The sequence below is a fragment of the Lissotriton vulgaris genome, chromosome 10 (assembly GCF_964263255.1).
Source record: "Lissotriton vulgaris chromosome 10, aLisVul1.2, whole genome shotgun sequence".
NCBI lineage: Eukaryota > Metazoa > Chordata > Amphibia > Caudata > Salamandridae > Lissotriton > Lissotriton vulgaris.
The window spans coordinates 115,401,925-115,419,462 of record NC_141698.1 but is presented as its reverse complement, the minus strand read 5'-3'; positions in this window follow the sequence as shown (position 1 = coordinate 115,419,462).

Genomic DNA, 17,538 nt, shown 5'->3' with positions numbered 1-17,538 from the left:
GTCTGTCAACATTCTAAACAGTCCGGAGCGGCCGCCATCTTGTCTCTCGGTAGGATCGAGAGACAAGAGGAGGCCAAAACAAAGGGGGAAATTGCCATAAGGGGGCATAGTAGATCCTCGTTGACCCCCTAGGTTTTATGTGGAGGTTTTAAAAGGGCCTAGGAGGGTCCAAAAAAAAAAAATTACAATTTTTTTTTTGCGTGGTAAGCGCCAAGTTCGCGAACCGGAAAGCGTTCTGGGCAGCGAACTTTATGGATAAAAGAATGAAAGACTTTTCTAATACTGTATGTTAATTATTTGTTGGTTTTGTTGATTTTTTTTTAATATTTTTATTTTTTCAGCAATTTTTTATTGTTGTGATTGTGTTTCAAAATTTAATAACATTTCTTACATTTAACTACTTTATGAATTACATATAAAAATGATTAAAGACTCAAACAATTTTTTAATATTACATATAATTTTATTTTTCGGATTGTTTTTCGAAATTTACTAGAACGTCTAGCATTTCACTGTCTGATATGTGTTCTTGTTCAGTGAACATAAGTTCAAACATTTGACCGTCATCATAATGAAGTAAATGATCCACTGATTCCACACATTGAACTAATTCATGGTCCCGTGATTGATCCATGAAATCAGAGTCATCATTGTCCTCAATTTCTTTTTCTGTGTTGGTCTCCAGAACAATTTCGAAGGAAACATTCTGCTCACCTTCCATTTTATTGCTGTAATTTGCATAAAAAATAAATATATCAGTAGAGATAGGGCACTGTTGGGTTTAAGTTCAGACAGGCATTTGTGAGTTTATACCAGAGAAGTAATCTATGGGCACTGTATGGTTTCAGGCGTGAATTAGTACTATTAAAAAGTGCCTGTGAAGAAGCCTAAGTAAATTTATAATTATACCACAGAAACCTAAATCAGTCCATAATTATAATAAAGAAGCCTTTCTCAATGTCTAACTCTTACAGAGGGATAGTATATAACTATCTGAAAAAGTTTACCATATTTACTTATAGTGCACAATATACTTCAGTTTTAAAAATAACAACTTACCTTTAGAAACAAGTTGATGTTATTATTGATATTCTAAATGATATATACAACAACAAGTAGTAGTCAAAATGGCTGTGTTTCCTTCTCTCCCTTTATATATATACAGGTATATAACCAATCAAATGTCAGGTAATAAAAGTAGAAAATGAAAGTAACATTTTCATTGGTTGTCAATTCCAACACTTCAGATGTGTTTTGTGAAGTAATTTACCTCACGGTATTTGGAGAGGTCTACAGGCTAAATGGCTAAATGAAATTTCAATGAAATTTGTGAGAATGGAAGGGATTGTTATGTAGTATGAGCTAATGTATATTTGGTGAGAGTGTCTCTAGTCGTTTTTCTGTAAATTACTTTCCCACCTTTTTTTTGGACCGCTTTCCGGGAAGCGGCCCGGTTAGCGAACCTTAAGCGTCACGGGAATCCACCATTTTGTGTTTCGGTCGCATTAAGATACAAGATGGAGGGCAAATAATGTTTAGAATGGGTAGAAGGGGTCATGGTAGACTTATCTTGACCCCCTAGGTTTTCTGAGCATGGCTGAGGAGGCTTATATGTGCGGAAAAAAAAACTTTTTTTAAAAAAATTCCGCGAGGTTAGCTTTCGGTTAGCGAACCGGGTAGCGCTCCGGGGAGCAAATTTTGTGGAAAATTAGTGAAAAAAGTTAGAGAAAAATAATAATTGTGAGTGATCAGATGTAGGGTAGCTCTGAGAAGAGCTTTTGGGTTTATGGTACATTTAGGTACTTATAAGTAGGTACCAATGCACAGTCTTAAATTCAGAATGAAAATTCTGTTGCCCTCATCTGAGAAGTGAACTCCATCTCCTCTGTAGATATCTTGCATGTAGTAACGCAAGTTATTGTTGTAAAGAGAGCCCATTCCATGGTCTCTCATGTAAGCTGAAACAGATTTGTTTACATGCTTCCTCGCTTTCTCAATTTGTGGACAAAATTGGTTGGACCACCTCCATTTCTGTCTTTGGCATTTATTGGAATATACCAAGGCAGTTTGAGGAAAAAGTGCCATTAATTGCTCAAAGGTGTCCTTTAAAAGCATTTCCAGACCTACCCCTGTCAAAGTGCCCAAATCATTACCTCCACAGTGCACTATTAACAGGTCAGGTTTTGGCAAATGCATAAAGGTTTTCACCAATGGTATCAATTGGTGACATTTTAATCCTCTTTGGCCCAACCACTTAATTTCCACATCTTGTAAATTGAGGTTAGGTAAATTTCTGCTCTCAGCATACCTTTGAGCCCAGTGGATGTAACTATGTCCAACAATCCAGACCTTAAACATGGTGGGTGAAGGTTGGGCTGCAGTCAGATGAAGTGTGGTAATGAATGGGCAGTTGAAACAGTAGGAGTTTATAAAGAAAAAAAACTGTGGATTTCCAATGCTAATGATTCATTAGCAGTGATTGGTGCATTTCCATTTCTGAAAACAGAAAGTTAGGGTGCATGGATGTGTTCCTTGAAAGATGTAATTTGAATGGTCAAGGAAGAAACATTTAATGAAAGATTGCACTGGATACGCAGGTGCACTGAGAGTTCAGAGTTCAATTGAAACATTGTTGTGTGAATTTGCAAACATGAGAGGTCTTCCAGGAGGTGGTTGCTATGGAAACAAGGCAGACAGGGCAGAGGGGGGAAGGGTTTTGATTTGAAAAAAGTGAGGGAAGAGGAATGATTGGCTAATATGAGAGATATGTGCAATGAATATCTGTATTTCTGTGCTTTCAATAGCTGCAGCCTTTGGAGTGCATCCTTATTCTTCTGCTGAAGACAATTTGGTGTATTTCTGAGACTGTTTTCAAAACTCAAAAAATATTTGCTAAGGTGAGAAAAGATTTATTTAATTTAGATAGAGAATAGTATGATTTAAGGAGAAAATGATGAAAAAAGCTGTGTTTACAAAATGTGGTTTTGTCTCTAGTGATATACTAATAGAATTAGTTTCATAGAGGAATTGTAATTGCATATTTGGTGTAACATTCTGGCATGCAGTAACACAAGATATTGTGATACATGGAGCCCATTTCATGGTCTGTTATGTAAGCTGAAACAGATATGTTGCATTTAAAAACGATTTAAGAAATCAATTACATTTCTGGATATGTACTGCTAGAGCTTCATAGGTTGTTTTGGGCCATATTTATAAGGTATTTGAGTGTCTAAGATGTTATGTTCGCCTTTTAAAATGTAAAGTGTTCCTCATGGGGCAAGTGTCTTGTAAATACGCTCCCACTTGTGCTTGGCAAATTTAGATTTTGATTATGGGAGTTACCTAGCCATATTAATAGTGTCCTAAAAATGGTGCTAGGGAATTGCAGAAAACACTTTCATGTGTCTCAAGGACATTTTTAGTCATTTCTTCATGAATGCAGGTATACAATTGATTTATATGCTGTGTTTAAAAACGAATTTTGAAATGAATTAAATTTCAGGATATGTACTGTTAGAGCTTCATAGGTTGTTTGGGGTCATATTTAGAAGGCATTTTAGTGTCTTTGATGTTATTTTTCCCTTCTTAAATGGAAAGCGTTCCTCATGGGGCCCTGAGCAGTTCTTATCCATGTTATTTAATAGGAAGTGGATAACATGGCTAAGAGCATTTGCTGGAAAATGCATGAATATCGCTGACTTTTCTGCGAAGTTATGTTTACCTTTCAAAATGTAAAGTGTTCCTCATGGGGCAAGTGTCTTGTAAATACGCTCCCACTTGTGCTTGGCAAATTTAGATTTTCATTATGGGAGTTACCTAGCCATGTTAATAGTGTCCCAAAAATGGTGCTAGGGCATTCCAGAAAACACTTTCATGTGTCTCAAGGACATTTTTAGTCATTTCTTCATGAATGCAGGTATACAATTGATTTATATGTTGTGTTTAAAAACGAATTTTGAAATCAATTAAATTTCAGGATATGTACTGTTAGAGCTTCATAGGTTGTTTGGGGTCATATTTAGAAGGCATTTTAGTGTCTTTGATGTTATTTTTCCCTTTTTAAATGGAAAGCGTTCCTCATGGGGCCCTGAGCAGTTCTTAGCCATGTTATTTAATAGGAAGTGGATAACATGGCTAAGAGCATTTGCTGGAAAATGCATGAATATCGCTGATTTTTCTGCTATATTCATGCATTGTGGCCGTTTTTTTTCACATTGCTTCATAGGTTGTTTGGGTTCATATTTAGAAGGCATTTTAGTGTCTTTGATGTTATTTTTCCCTTTTTAAATGGAAAGCGTTCCTCATGGGGCCCTGAGCAGTTCTTAGCCATGTTATTTAATTGGAAGTGGATAACATGGCTAAGAGCATTTGCTGGAAAATGCATCAATATCGCTGACTTTTCTGCTATATTCATGCATTGCGGCAGTTTTTTTTCACATTGCTTCATGGGTTGTTTGGGTTCATATTTAGAAGGCATTTTAGTGTCTTTGATGTTATTTTTCCCTTTTTAAATGGAAAGCGTTCCTCATGGGGCCCTGAGCAGTTCTTAGCCATGTTATTTAATAGGAAGTGGATAACATGGCTAAGAGCATTTGCTGGAAAATGCATGAATATCGCTGATTTTTCTGCTATATTCATGCATTGTGGCCGTTTTTTTTCACATTGCTTCATAGGTTGTTTGGGTTCATATTTAGAAGGCATTTTAGTGTCTTTGATGTTATTTTTCCCTTTTTAAATGGAAAGCGTTCCTCATGGGGCCCTGAGCAGTTCTTAGCCATGTTATTTAATTGGAAGTGGATAACATGGCTAAGAGCATTTGCTGGAAAATGCATGAATATCGCTGACTTTTCTGCTATATTCATGCATTGCGGCAGTTTTTTTTCACATTGCTTCATGGGTTGTTTGGGTTCATATTTAGAAGGCATTTTAGTGTCTTTGATGTTATTTTTCCCTTTTTAAATGGAAAGCGTTCCTCATGGGGCCCTGAGCAGTTCTTAGCCATGTTATTTAATAGGAAGTGGATAACATGGCTAAGAGCATTTGCTGGAAAATGCATGAATATCGCTGATTTTTCTGCGATATTCATGCATTGCGGCCTTTTTTTATCACATTTGCAAGCACTTCCTAGCCATGTTATCCAATGGGAGGTGGATAACATGGCTAAAAGCATTTGCTTCAAAGGTTGTTTGGGGTTATACACCATTTTTGGGAAATTATTAACATGCCTATCTAACTCCCATAATCAAAATCTAAATTTGCCAACCGCAGGTGGGAGTGTATTTACAATAAATTTGCACCATGAAGAACGTAAAATAGCATACTAGATACTCAAATAACTTATAAATGTGACCCAAAACATCTCATGAAGCACTAGTAGTGCATATTTACAGAAATGTATTGGTTTTCATTTAATGATTTACTTCATTGGTAGGTCTTCACATGTTTTTTTACCTTGGTTTTTTTCAGTGAAAATCTTATCTGCAACCATGTGTTGGCCTCACCTCAAATAAACAAAACAGGTGATGGACTGAATGTGGATCAATGACACACATTCACCCCAGTCTAAAGATCAGGGCCTAAACAAATCTTTAGATAGGCTACATCTTATCGTCATCCTGAATTAATGATCTAAAATATTAGGGAGTGATTTATGAGTGTTGTATGCCTGTTTTGTACCATTGAGTGTCATTTTTGTGATGCAGTGCTGGTGGAAAATATTTGCTATGTTAAATAATTAGTACGGCATTAAGTTTTAGATGACTGTTATTTATTTACTGTTTGGTAATAGTGGGTAATAACATTTTATATTATATTTTTCCACAGGTTCAACTGCAGATTCTTTCATAGTTTGGTAAATGCCTTCCAGAAGTCGAATACGAAAGGCTAGAAAACGTCAAAGACAGCAGGATGATGTTTTATTGCAGCAGTCCTCTTCCCCAAATACTTGTCAAAACACCAAGAAAGGTCCGGGTAAGAGCACGAAATCATTCTTAAGAAATATTTGTAGTAAAAAAAATTTTGCTCAAAAAAATGTTTCAGTTCACAAAAAGAAAAATAATTTAAATGGAAAGGAGAGACCCATCACAAATGTTACTGGTAGAGGAAGAGATAACTCTGTGCATGATAGTAGAAGGAAACAACAGTTTAGGGACATTCGAACTCGAATGTTCCGTAATAGGATATTAGTTAATTTATTGAAAAATATTAAAAAGAAAGGCCAACAGAAAGCGGCATTTTATAGGAAGAAGAAAAATGTAGAGAAAATTATTGATCATGCTTTTGAAATTAAGCGAAAGTTGTTTATTTTGGTAATCAATAGAATTAGGAAACTAAGCAAGGTAATTTCTGATTTCAAAACAAAAAGTAGATGGAAGAGAGTAGTAAATCGTACTAACTTTTGTGAAGTTTTTTCCGGAGAATGGATGCATAGTTCAAGTTCTGAGGCATTTTTTAATGAGGAGACTTATTTTCAGGATAATGATTTGGTGCATGCAGTTGACATCAGTGGTCGAGCTTATGAAGTGAAGGATGGTTGTCCAGGTGAAAAAGAACAACTTGTGACAACAGAGACAGAAGAGGCGCTAAGTGATGAGGTTTTAGGAAGACGTCCTAAGGGTCCTGTGTACATTTGGAAGTGTAGTTCTATTTGCAGTGTGCGACAGGTTTCCATCAATTTGCTTTGTGATTTTATACGGACATTTAATAAGAAAAGTTTGAAGCAGAAAATGAAGTTGTTGCAAGATTTAGATCCTTGCAGAGTGAGACAAATGACAGGTTTCCGTGGTCATTCGCTGGCTTGTCTTTCCAGGAGAGTATGCCAGAGTGTTTTTCATCATTTCAGGATGCTAGCAGTGCATCATAATAAAGTGAGAAAATTAGTGAGAATGTTGTATTATGCTAAGAGTCCAGCAATTATGCTTAAACAGTTATGTGCTGCTCTTTTGCATGGTTCTGAAATAGATGTGAAGAATCTTTGTGAAGAAATTGAGTTTTGTTACTTTGGTAGTAAAGATGAGAATGTTCAAATTGACCCTGAAGTAGAGGGTAATGTGGAAGATAATGTACAGGTTTCCAGTACAGATAATTTTCAGAAGGAAATTGCCACGTTTCAGATGAAATCAAGTGAGAGGCCTAATTTCACTTGTGTATGTTGTCGACGCACTTATTATAAGAATCAGACTAAGGTAGTGGATTTATATGCAAAAAGTGAAAGGGAAAATAATAGTGAATGGAAGGATTTAGCCACATACTTGATGGTAGAAAATTATTTTGATTTGGGATCGGATCAACGTGTGTGTACTTATTGTTGTAATAAATTAAACCAAAACCAGATGCCTGCTAGGGCAGTTCATAATAATCTGGAATTGGTTGAGATTCCTTCTGAATTGAAGGATTTAAATACTTATGAATCTATTTTGATTCAAAGTATCCATCCCTTTCAGGCTATTGTAAGAATGGAGCCAAAGACAGGGAAGTTGCCTCCAGCAGATTTACAGAGAGGATTAAAGGGAAGAGTTGTTTATTTGCCTCTAGATTTGAAGAAAAACATTAACACAATTGGAATAGAAAAAGTGGAAGAGGAACCTCTGGTTATCTTGGTTAATGGGGTTCCGACAAAGAATAAGAAAATATGGCAAGATTTAGTGGATGTTAGGAAAGTCAAAAAGGCAACAGTGTATTTGAAGAAAAATAATAAGTACTATAAGAATGTATATGTTGCAGAAGAGGAAGTAAGTGATGAAGAGGATAGCGATTTGTGTGCAGGCCAAATTGAGAAAGTAGAGGCCTCTAAAAGTGAAGAAATATATGAACATTATAGTGTTCATCCTTTGCATTCCAAGGAAGTCATGGGGAATGCTATTGAGTTGTTTCAAATGAAACAAGCCAAAGGGAGTCCCATTAGTGTTTGGGAGGAAAGTTTGGAAGCTCGGTGTTTCCCACAGCTATTTCCCACAGGTCAAGGAGGAAGATATGATGAGCGACCTCATCAAATTCCTGCGTCTGAATACCGGACTTTACGATTGTATGCAGAAGATCCTAGGTTTCGGCAATGCATTCCCTATTTGTTTCATCTCCTGTTTGAAAGCGATCTGTCTGGACTGTCATATGCAGTGAACCACATCTTAAAAAGTGGTATACACATGCGAAACATCTCGGCAAGTGACTTTATGCATAAAGTCAATGTCCAAGACAGTATTTTGGATTCTCACTTAATTAATCTCATGGCGTGTCAGCGTGGTACTAATGAGTACTGGTACCGTCGTCATGGTGATTTAAAATGTATGCTGAGGAACTTAGGAACTCCAACATGGTTCCTCACTCTGAGCTGTGCCGAGTATGGCTGGGAAGACTTACTTGAATTTCTACGAGAGGCAAATGGAAATATTGAAAACATTGAATTCAAGACACCTGGAGAACTGTGTTCTTTGGATCCTGTGAATGTATGCAGGTACTTCAATCATAGATTTGAAGCTATGATGTCTTTCATCACAAATAAAAAGAATCCACCTCTTGGAGAGGTGTTGGATTTCTTCTGGAGAAAGGAGTACCAAGCAAGAGGTGCCCCTCATATACATATGTTGCTGTGGATCAAGGATGCACCTAAATTTGGAACAGATCCGGATGACTTAGTGATGAATTTCATCGAACAGTATTCTACGTGTGCTGTTCCAAACGCAACGGAGAAGAAAAGTCTAAGAGAACAAGTTCTACGTTTCCAAAGCCATCGTTGTGGAAAGTACTGTCGTCGTAAATTCAGAAACAAGGACAAGTTTTACACCAAATGTCGTTTCAACTTTCCACGACCGGTGATTTCTAAAGGAAGAGTGAACAGTTTGATGTCTTCGCTGCGACATAATGTGACGAGGAAATCACCCAAGAATACATACAATTTGAAAAGGAACGAAGAGTCCAAGTACATCAATGACTACAACCCAGTGATTTTGTCCATGTGGAATGCCAACATGGATATACAGTTTGTGGCTGACAACTGTATGGCTGTGGCTCGGTATGTGACATCTTACATCACCAAAAAAGAAAAGACCGAACTGAAGGATATGTGGGAGGACATTTCCCATGAAAAGAGCCTCAGCAAGAAGTTGTACAGTTTCAGTCTGAAGATGTTGTCGCATCGAGAAATCGGAGCTTACGAATGTTCTGATCGATTGTCTTCAGCAAGTCTCTATGCCAAATCCAGGAGTCTCGTTTGGGCGAGTCTTTGTCTTGCTGCAACGCAAAATCGAGTTCTAAAACCTGTTCGGGAAATTGAGTATTTGGCAGAAAAGGAACCAAACAGTACCGACATTTTGAAGACCAACATGTTGGATACATATTATCCAAATCGAAGCAGTCACCTTGAGAATGTTTGTCTATATGAGGTTCTCCAAAATTATATATTCAAGAGGAACATCAAAGAAGATATTGAGAAAGGAGTGTATGCTGTAATTGGAAGTGAGGGATGCCTGGTCAAGCAAAGAAAATGCCAATTAGTAAACCATCGAAAATTGAGTGGCGAATCTCCAGAAAAAAATGAGTTTTTCTATTTAGCACTTTTGCAACTTTTCAAGCCTTGGCGTGCAGAAGAGGAACTGCTTGGAGATTTCCTCTGTTACGAAGACTCTTTCAATGCAGCCAAGGAGTCCATAGAATGTCCTGCTTTTTCTAGATATCAAGAAATGCTAACTTTGGAAATTGAGCAGGAAGCAACGATTGCAGCCGAGATTGCCAGAGACAGTTCTCAGGACAGTCAGAGTTCTGTTTCATTGAGTCAAGATCCACTTGGAGGACCTATTATCGAAAATGAAGCTGCCACTGCTATGAATGAAGTAGAAAGAGCCATGGCACATGCTCAGGAGGATTCAGTTAACTTACAAGACTTGGAAAAACAACTCAACGTTGAGCAGAGGAAAATATATGATGAAGTTACCAAGGAAATTGAGCACGGATTAAGTCATGAGAAGAAAGAGTGCTCATGTACGTCGTTGAAGCCTGTCCGACTGTACGTGAGTGGAGAAGCGGGAACTGGAAAAAGTTTCCTCATTAAAGCAATCTCTTGTTATTTGCAGGAAAGGACTGAGTCATCGCTGTCTTGTGTTGTCACCGCTCCTACTGGACTGGCAGCACATAATATTAAAGGTATTACTTTGCATCGTCTACTGATGCTGCCGGTGGAGCATGACAACAAATTACAATACAACAAGTTATCTGGAGATGCTTGCTGTGAAGTTTCAAGAGTTTTGAGGAAAATGAAACTACTTATCATTGACGAAGTAAGCATGGTTTCCAATGTCATGCTTGCCTTTGTGCATTTGAGAATGCAAGAAGTACTTAAAACTGAATATGATGTCTTATTTGGTGGGAAACACATCATTGTTTTCGGAGATCTTCTACAGCTGACACCAGTAAAAGGTCAACCTGTGTTCAAAATACTCACGCATGAAGATACCAGGAAGTGCCTAGGGAGCATTGGCAACGTCAATATATGGTTAAACTTCAATTATGCAGAACTGCATCAAAATATGCGTCAGGCAAAGGATGAAGATTACAAGAATATTCTACAAGATATTAGAATTGGAAAAGTGACCGAGCATGGGAAAGAAGCTTTAAATGCACGATTACTGTCAAATTTATATCCCAAACAAGAGATTGTGCCTGAGAATATTTTTCAGAAAATTACTGAGAAGAAATCCGGGATATGTCTCATGCCAACTCTTGCAGAATGTGCCATCTTCAACAACAAAATGTTGAATTTAGAAAAGCAAGAGATTGTGAAACTTGAAGCTATCGACAAATTAGAGCATATGGGATCAACTATTATTTTGTCAGACAATTTGAAATCAAAATTGGATTCATTAGAGAAGACTATATCTAAGACAGCGGGTTTTGAAAAGACTCTGAATGTGTGTTTAAATTGCCGAATCATTTTGAGACGGAATTTACATGTAGAAAGAGGTCTGGTAAATGGATCAATGGGTAATGTTGTTGATTTTGAGAAATACAGAAATAGAGATGGAATAGAATTCTTAAGAATTAAATTTGATGGCATTGAGGAAGTACAGAGAATTGCTCGTTGTTCTGCTAGGTTTTTGCTTGTTAAAGACTTATATGTTCACCGTAAACAGTTTCCTGTTTGCTTGGCATATGCGGTGACAATCCATAAATCGCAAGGTTTAAGTGTAGACTGTGCATTGGTGAATATTGGCAGTTCAGTGTTCAAGGAGGGTATGGCATATGTGGCATTGTCACGAGTTAGAACTTTATCGGGATTGTACTTGATTGACTGTGATATCACAAACATTTGTGCGGATCTAGATTGTGTTAAGGAATACAATAGGTTAAGAAGAGAGTATGCGCCACATTTGCCTCAATATCCTTTGTTTGAGAAACGTGTGGTAGGCCGGAAACGTAGAAATAGCAGTAATAGTAGGGAGGTTGTTGCAAAAAGACTAAAAGTCAATGAACCGAAAGTTGTTAGCAGAAAGAAAGTGGATACTGTTGAAGAGATTGTTGGTTTTCAATTTGAAAACAGTTCTGGTGTCAACTGCTATGCAAATGTCGTTGTTAATGTTCTCTTTTCACTAGAGAGTTTAAAAGAACAGATTGTGTTCAATTCAGAACAAAGTTTATGCTGCTTGTTGAATTCTGTGTTAGAGAAATGTAGCACTGATCGAACAAAAGTAGAAAGTGTGTCTGAAGTTCGTTATCTGTTAGATGAATGTTCAGGTCAAACAGACTTCTCTGAAAATAATCAGCAAGATTGTCAGGAGTTTTTAATGTATATGCTTGATATATTGCAAGATGAGGGTGTAGATGTAGATCAACTGTTTGGGCTTTCTTATCAATGGCAGCATGACTGCGAGAACTGTATGGTATCAAGTACTACTAGTGTAGACTCAGAAAGATTTATATATTTAACTTTGCCAGACAGTAAATCAGTGTCCTTTAATAAGCTAGTAAATGCAGCGGATCACAACATGGAGTGTAGCCAATGTAAATGTGATATGATGTCAACATTATTTATACGTAGATATGGCCAGTATGTCATTTTAATGATGCAACGATGTAGGCCTGATGGATCAAAATTGTCAACTTTAATAAAAAAATTTGTGGCTTCTCAGCTGTCAATATCAGGGAGGACTTTTGTTACTGTAGCAATTATCTATCACGATGGTCCATCAACAACATCAGGACATTATACAGCTTACTTAAAGTCTGGAAACGGCTGGTCATTCTGTAATGATTCTGTTGTAACTTTCAAAAAAAAATTGCCGTTTGACCTTAAAAATTCTTACCTGGTGTTTTTAAAACCAAAATTTTAAGTAGAGGGAATGTAAGTCTGCAATGCTGTCTCGATTAAAAATCCAACTATATAAACCTGATGCAAGTAAGTCTGCTTCATAGTAAGCAGTATCAGTGTCATAGGAAAAGGAGAACATGAGTGACAAAGAAGAGTAAGATATTAGTAGTCCAGGATTGTGAAAATAATCTCAAATATTTTATTTTTGAAAGTTGCGAAAATAGAAAATGTCGGGATTTGATTGGAAGAATTACAAGACTTGCGAATCGCGGCAACATGATTTGGCCTAGTGGAAACATGTGATATAATGAGAGAAGTTTTTTTTCTATGTAACATATTTCACGTATCGATGGAGGTTTTCTTTCAGAAAGTGGCGGGCTGAAAATATTTAAAGCACAACAGAGTGGATGCTGTTCATAGGAGATCGTTCGACGTCATTGAAAGTAAGTTAATTTTAAGGAGTTTTGAAATCAGATTTCTTAGGTTGTATGGGTTTTTTAAACACAGTCATTTTGATTGTGTTTTTTTTTCCCCGCTGTTGCATGATGAATACCTTCAAGTCACTGATTTAAGTGAAATTTGATACATTCTGAGAACAGCAAAAATAAACCATTTAACATGTATAATTAATGTTATGCTTTTTGTACTTATGATATACATTTAGAAATGTGTGGTACATATGGGTAAGCTGAGTTCTGTAAATATCAATTTTAATGCTTAGAGTGCTGTACTTCTGGGTAGTGTTTTTTTTTTTAAAAAAAAGAGGCCTCACCTCAAAGAAAGCTCTTGAAAGCACACATCTTATTTGCATCCTAAAACAATCATTTACAATGTTAGACACAATTTTATGATGGCTTTACATCTTTTTTGCGCTGCTATTGCATCACTATTGTGAGACATTAGCAGTGCAAGAAAAACATCATGTTCCAAAATAGGCTCCAGTTCAGCAACATCAAGATACAGTTTCTTTCGAATATATATCTTTAGGATTGTGTAGGGGACGTAGAGAAGCAGAGACTTCTGTAAATGTCAAAGTTGTTGAAAAACTGTTTGTTTTTGAACCTTTTCCCTTGTCTTTTCTAATTTTTAAATACATGTTTTAATATTTTTTGAAATGTTTGTTCTTTGTTTTACAGATTGAAAGTATGAAAAAATATTTAAAAAAGGTAACAAGAATTATAAGGTAAATGTTTTCCTCTCTTTTTACCCGCAATGCACTGCTGATGATGTCATTGACACTATCTCTCATTTACTCTCTCTAGCTGTCTTTCTTTTTACATTATTCTCTGTTTACTTCCCTTATACTAACTCTTCTTTTTTTTAAAAAAATATTTTTTTAGTTCGCTTAAAGTTCGCGAACCGGTCAGCGAACTTGAAGCGAACCAAAAGAAATAGAGCTTGCCAGAGTGATAAACATTCTAGCAATTTTGTTTGAAAGGGGAGGTAGTTCTGAAAAGAACTGTTTTTTTTTGTTTTTTGATTTTTTTGTATTTTTAGAACTGTTTTATGTTTTTTTTGTGTTTTTTATGGAGGGGAGACAACAAAAAACAGGCTTTCAAAACGGCTCAACTGGAGCAAAAAAAAAAAAAAATTACTTTTTGGGTGCATTAGGGCATTTATGATTTTCAAATGCAATGTTCATCAGGTTGACACTCATGTTGCCATATGACAACATAGCACCACAGTAAATACAAGATAACTTCATATGCTGGAAGTTGGGTTGGATGTTTGGCACAGTCTCTTGTGCCTCTCTTCCCGTCAAAGACAATGTGGATGTAGATCTTGCCACAGGAGTTGCCGTCGGATTGTCTTCAAGATCCCTTAACTCAGCCCGACTGTAGTTCAAGGGATGCCACCTGCTCATGTGACGATGCATTGTATAGTTCCCCATACTGTACTTCTTTTCTGTGCCTCTCGACAATCTGTGATCACAGATGAGGCAGGTGGCATATTTTGCATTCACTTTCTTTGATCCAGGAGGGATGGTGAAAAACTGCCAGATGAAACTGGTTTTTCGTTTAGAAACCCGGGGCAACTCTTCGACAAATTGTTGTTCCTCTCTGTCCTCTTCTTCTTCTTGCTCATCTTCCTCCTCTCTGTTAGTCATAATTTGACTAGGTGGTCCTCTCTTCTTATGAGGAGGTGGAGGTGGTGGTGGGGGTGCACCAGCTGCAGCAAGAATGGAAGCCATTGTGGAACTTCAGATAAATGGTCTTTCTCTCACCAAGATGAAAGTCAGAGTGAGGAAATAAGGAGGGGTTTACATGATTTGGGGAAAACAAAAGTTCTGAGCCAATGAAAAGTGTTATTTTTAGGTCACATGACCTAGTCATACATCATTTGGAAACCAAAAGTGAAATGAACCAATGAGAAGTTTTATAAACAAGTCACATGACCTGTTCCGCTTACGTTACGCGGCGCGCGCCGCGTCCCAGATCGCTTCCGGTTCGCGGTCCGGAGCACTTTCGGGAGCGCTAACGCGACGCGTCATTAGACGCATTACGCGATAACGTGATACGTCGCGCTTCCGCGACGCGTCACTGTTCCGCTAACGTAACGTTGACCGGTTCGCGGACTAGATCGCGGCATCAAGATGAGCTAACGGAAAGCTTCCCGGTTCGCGAACTAGAAGCGAAGAAAAAATATTTAAAAAAAAATTATCAATAAATATCTAAATATATTTTGGGATTTAAAGAATAATACATTTTACAGCTACAGATGTTAGCTTTTAAAAAACCAATGAAATTCACCGAAAAAACCATAGGTTATAGACCATATATAGTTAGAAATTTGCATTTAAAAAACCATTGAAATTCAATGAAAAAACCATAGGTTATAGACCATATATAGTTAGGGATTTGCATTTACAAAACCTTATTTTACTCACACAAAACCATTGAAATTCCATATATAGTTAGTTGCACTAACTATATATCGCGCACCCGCAATCCACTGCTGATGATGTCACATATTACATCATTCATGACATGGTCAGTGACATCACTGATGACATCACTGATGACATCTCAAATGACATCACTGATGACATCACTGATGACATCTCAAATGACATCACTGATGACATGTCAAATGACATCACTGATGACATCACTGATGACATCTCAAATGACATCACTGATGACATCATGACACACCAATACCAGTTACTACATACGCACTCACTGATTCCTACGTCTACACACACATTCACTCATTCACCCATACAATCACTCATACATACAGTTACTCATTATTACAACACTATCATATGCACTCATACACCTATGCAGACACTCACACACTGCCACTCATCCATGGAGTTACTCACACACCTAGTCAGTCCTGTAAAGAATCAATCACACTTCCATTTCCTCATCTATACAGTTAAACACAGAACACCATACTTCAGTGACATCACTGATGACATCACTGATGACATCTCAAATGACATCACTGATGACATCTCAAATGACATCACTGATGACATCATGACACACCAATACCAGTTAATACATACGCACTCACTGATTACTACGTCTACACACACATTCACTCATTCACCCATACAATCACTCATACATACAGTCAATCATTATTACAACACTATCATATGCACTCATACACCTAGTCAGTCCTGTGAAGAATCAATCACACTTCGATTTCCTCATCTATACAGTTAAACACAGAACACCATACTTTTCACACATATACTAACACATACTTACTCTCTTATACAATCACTGATACAAGTACACATTGATATGCACAGAGTCACACACCTCCCAGCCACCCACACACACACTCAGTCTCCCATACAAATACTTGGGCAACCAATCAATAACCCATATAGTTACTCATATAGCTACTTATCAACACATGCAACAGTTTACAGAACAACAGACATAATGATGCACAAATTAAGACAGTTTAGTCACTAACCCATGCACTCAGTGAGACACATTTAATCACTCACTCATACAGTCAGTCATGCACCTACTAAATCCTTCATCCAGACACTTATACATCCACTCATTCTTCAATATGTAAGACATATTTTAACTTTACAGAAACATACAGTCACTGGATGTTGTCATCAGTGATGTCATCAGTGATGTCATTTGAGATGTCATCAGTGATGTCATCAGTGATGTCACTGACCATGTCATGAATGATGTAATATGTGACATCATCAGCAGTGGATTGCGGGTGCGCGATATATAGTTAGTGCAACTAACTATATATGGAATTTCAATGGTTTTGTGTGAGTAAAATAAGGTTTTGTAAATGCAAATCCCTAACTATATATGGTCTATAACCTATGGTTTTTTCATTGAATATATATATATATATATATTTTTTTTTATTTATTTATTTTCTTCTCTCCTGCATACACGTTTCGGCATTGTGCCTTCTTCAATTCTGGATTTGATAGTCCTTGCTACACAGTGCATAATTGATTGAAGGAAGAGGCTGTGTCCTTGAAACGCGTCGGTGAAAATGTTACCTGAAATGAAGATGCTGGTTCTCGGTTCTCCTTCAACAATAAAAGCCGGTTGGTTTTAAACTGCTGGGAGTGTTTTCTTTAAAGCTTGCGGGCCATTGGAGTAGATATAAATATCAAAACAATACCCTTGCAGGCATAGAGTGATGCATACATTATGCAAAAAAGAAGGAGAGAACTCTGGGTAGTTCCCAAGTTTAGGTGGAATGCAGCTCCTGTATAGAGCACCCTCAACACCAGTGCCACTCTAAATTTGCTCACCTCAAATGTCTGCTTTTCTATCAAAGTTTTTAAGCATAGGATTAGTACAGTGCTATCCACGTCGAGATAGAAATGGACAAAGTCTTTTGCCATTTTGTTGGAAAGTGGGTTATTAATATGGGCAAATGTAGTTCTGCCACTGGCAATAAGGCCACTAACACATGATAGGACTCAGCATAGGTCTTAGAAAAGTATTCCTTTGCTCAACCCTTGGTAACGTGGCTACGAGCAGACAGGCTTAACTTCAAAGACAGGTATGTAAAGCATTTAAAAACACCATTTTAGTAAATAATTAAGACACAACACTAAATATAAATCCAACACCAATTTATAAAAATAGGTAATATTTTTATCTTTTAAATGACACCAAAACGAAAATAATCCACTGTAGGAGACCAGAGATATGAATTTTTAAAGATTAGTCACTTTTTAGTGCTTAGAAACCAACAGTGCCCCTTAAGTCATTTCGTTTTCTCTG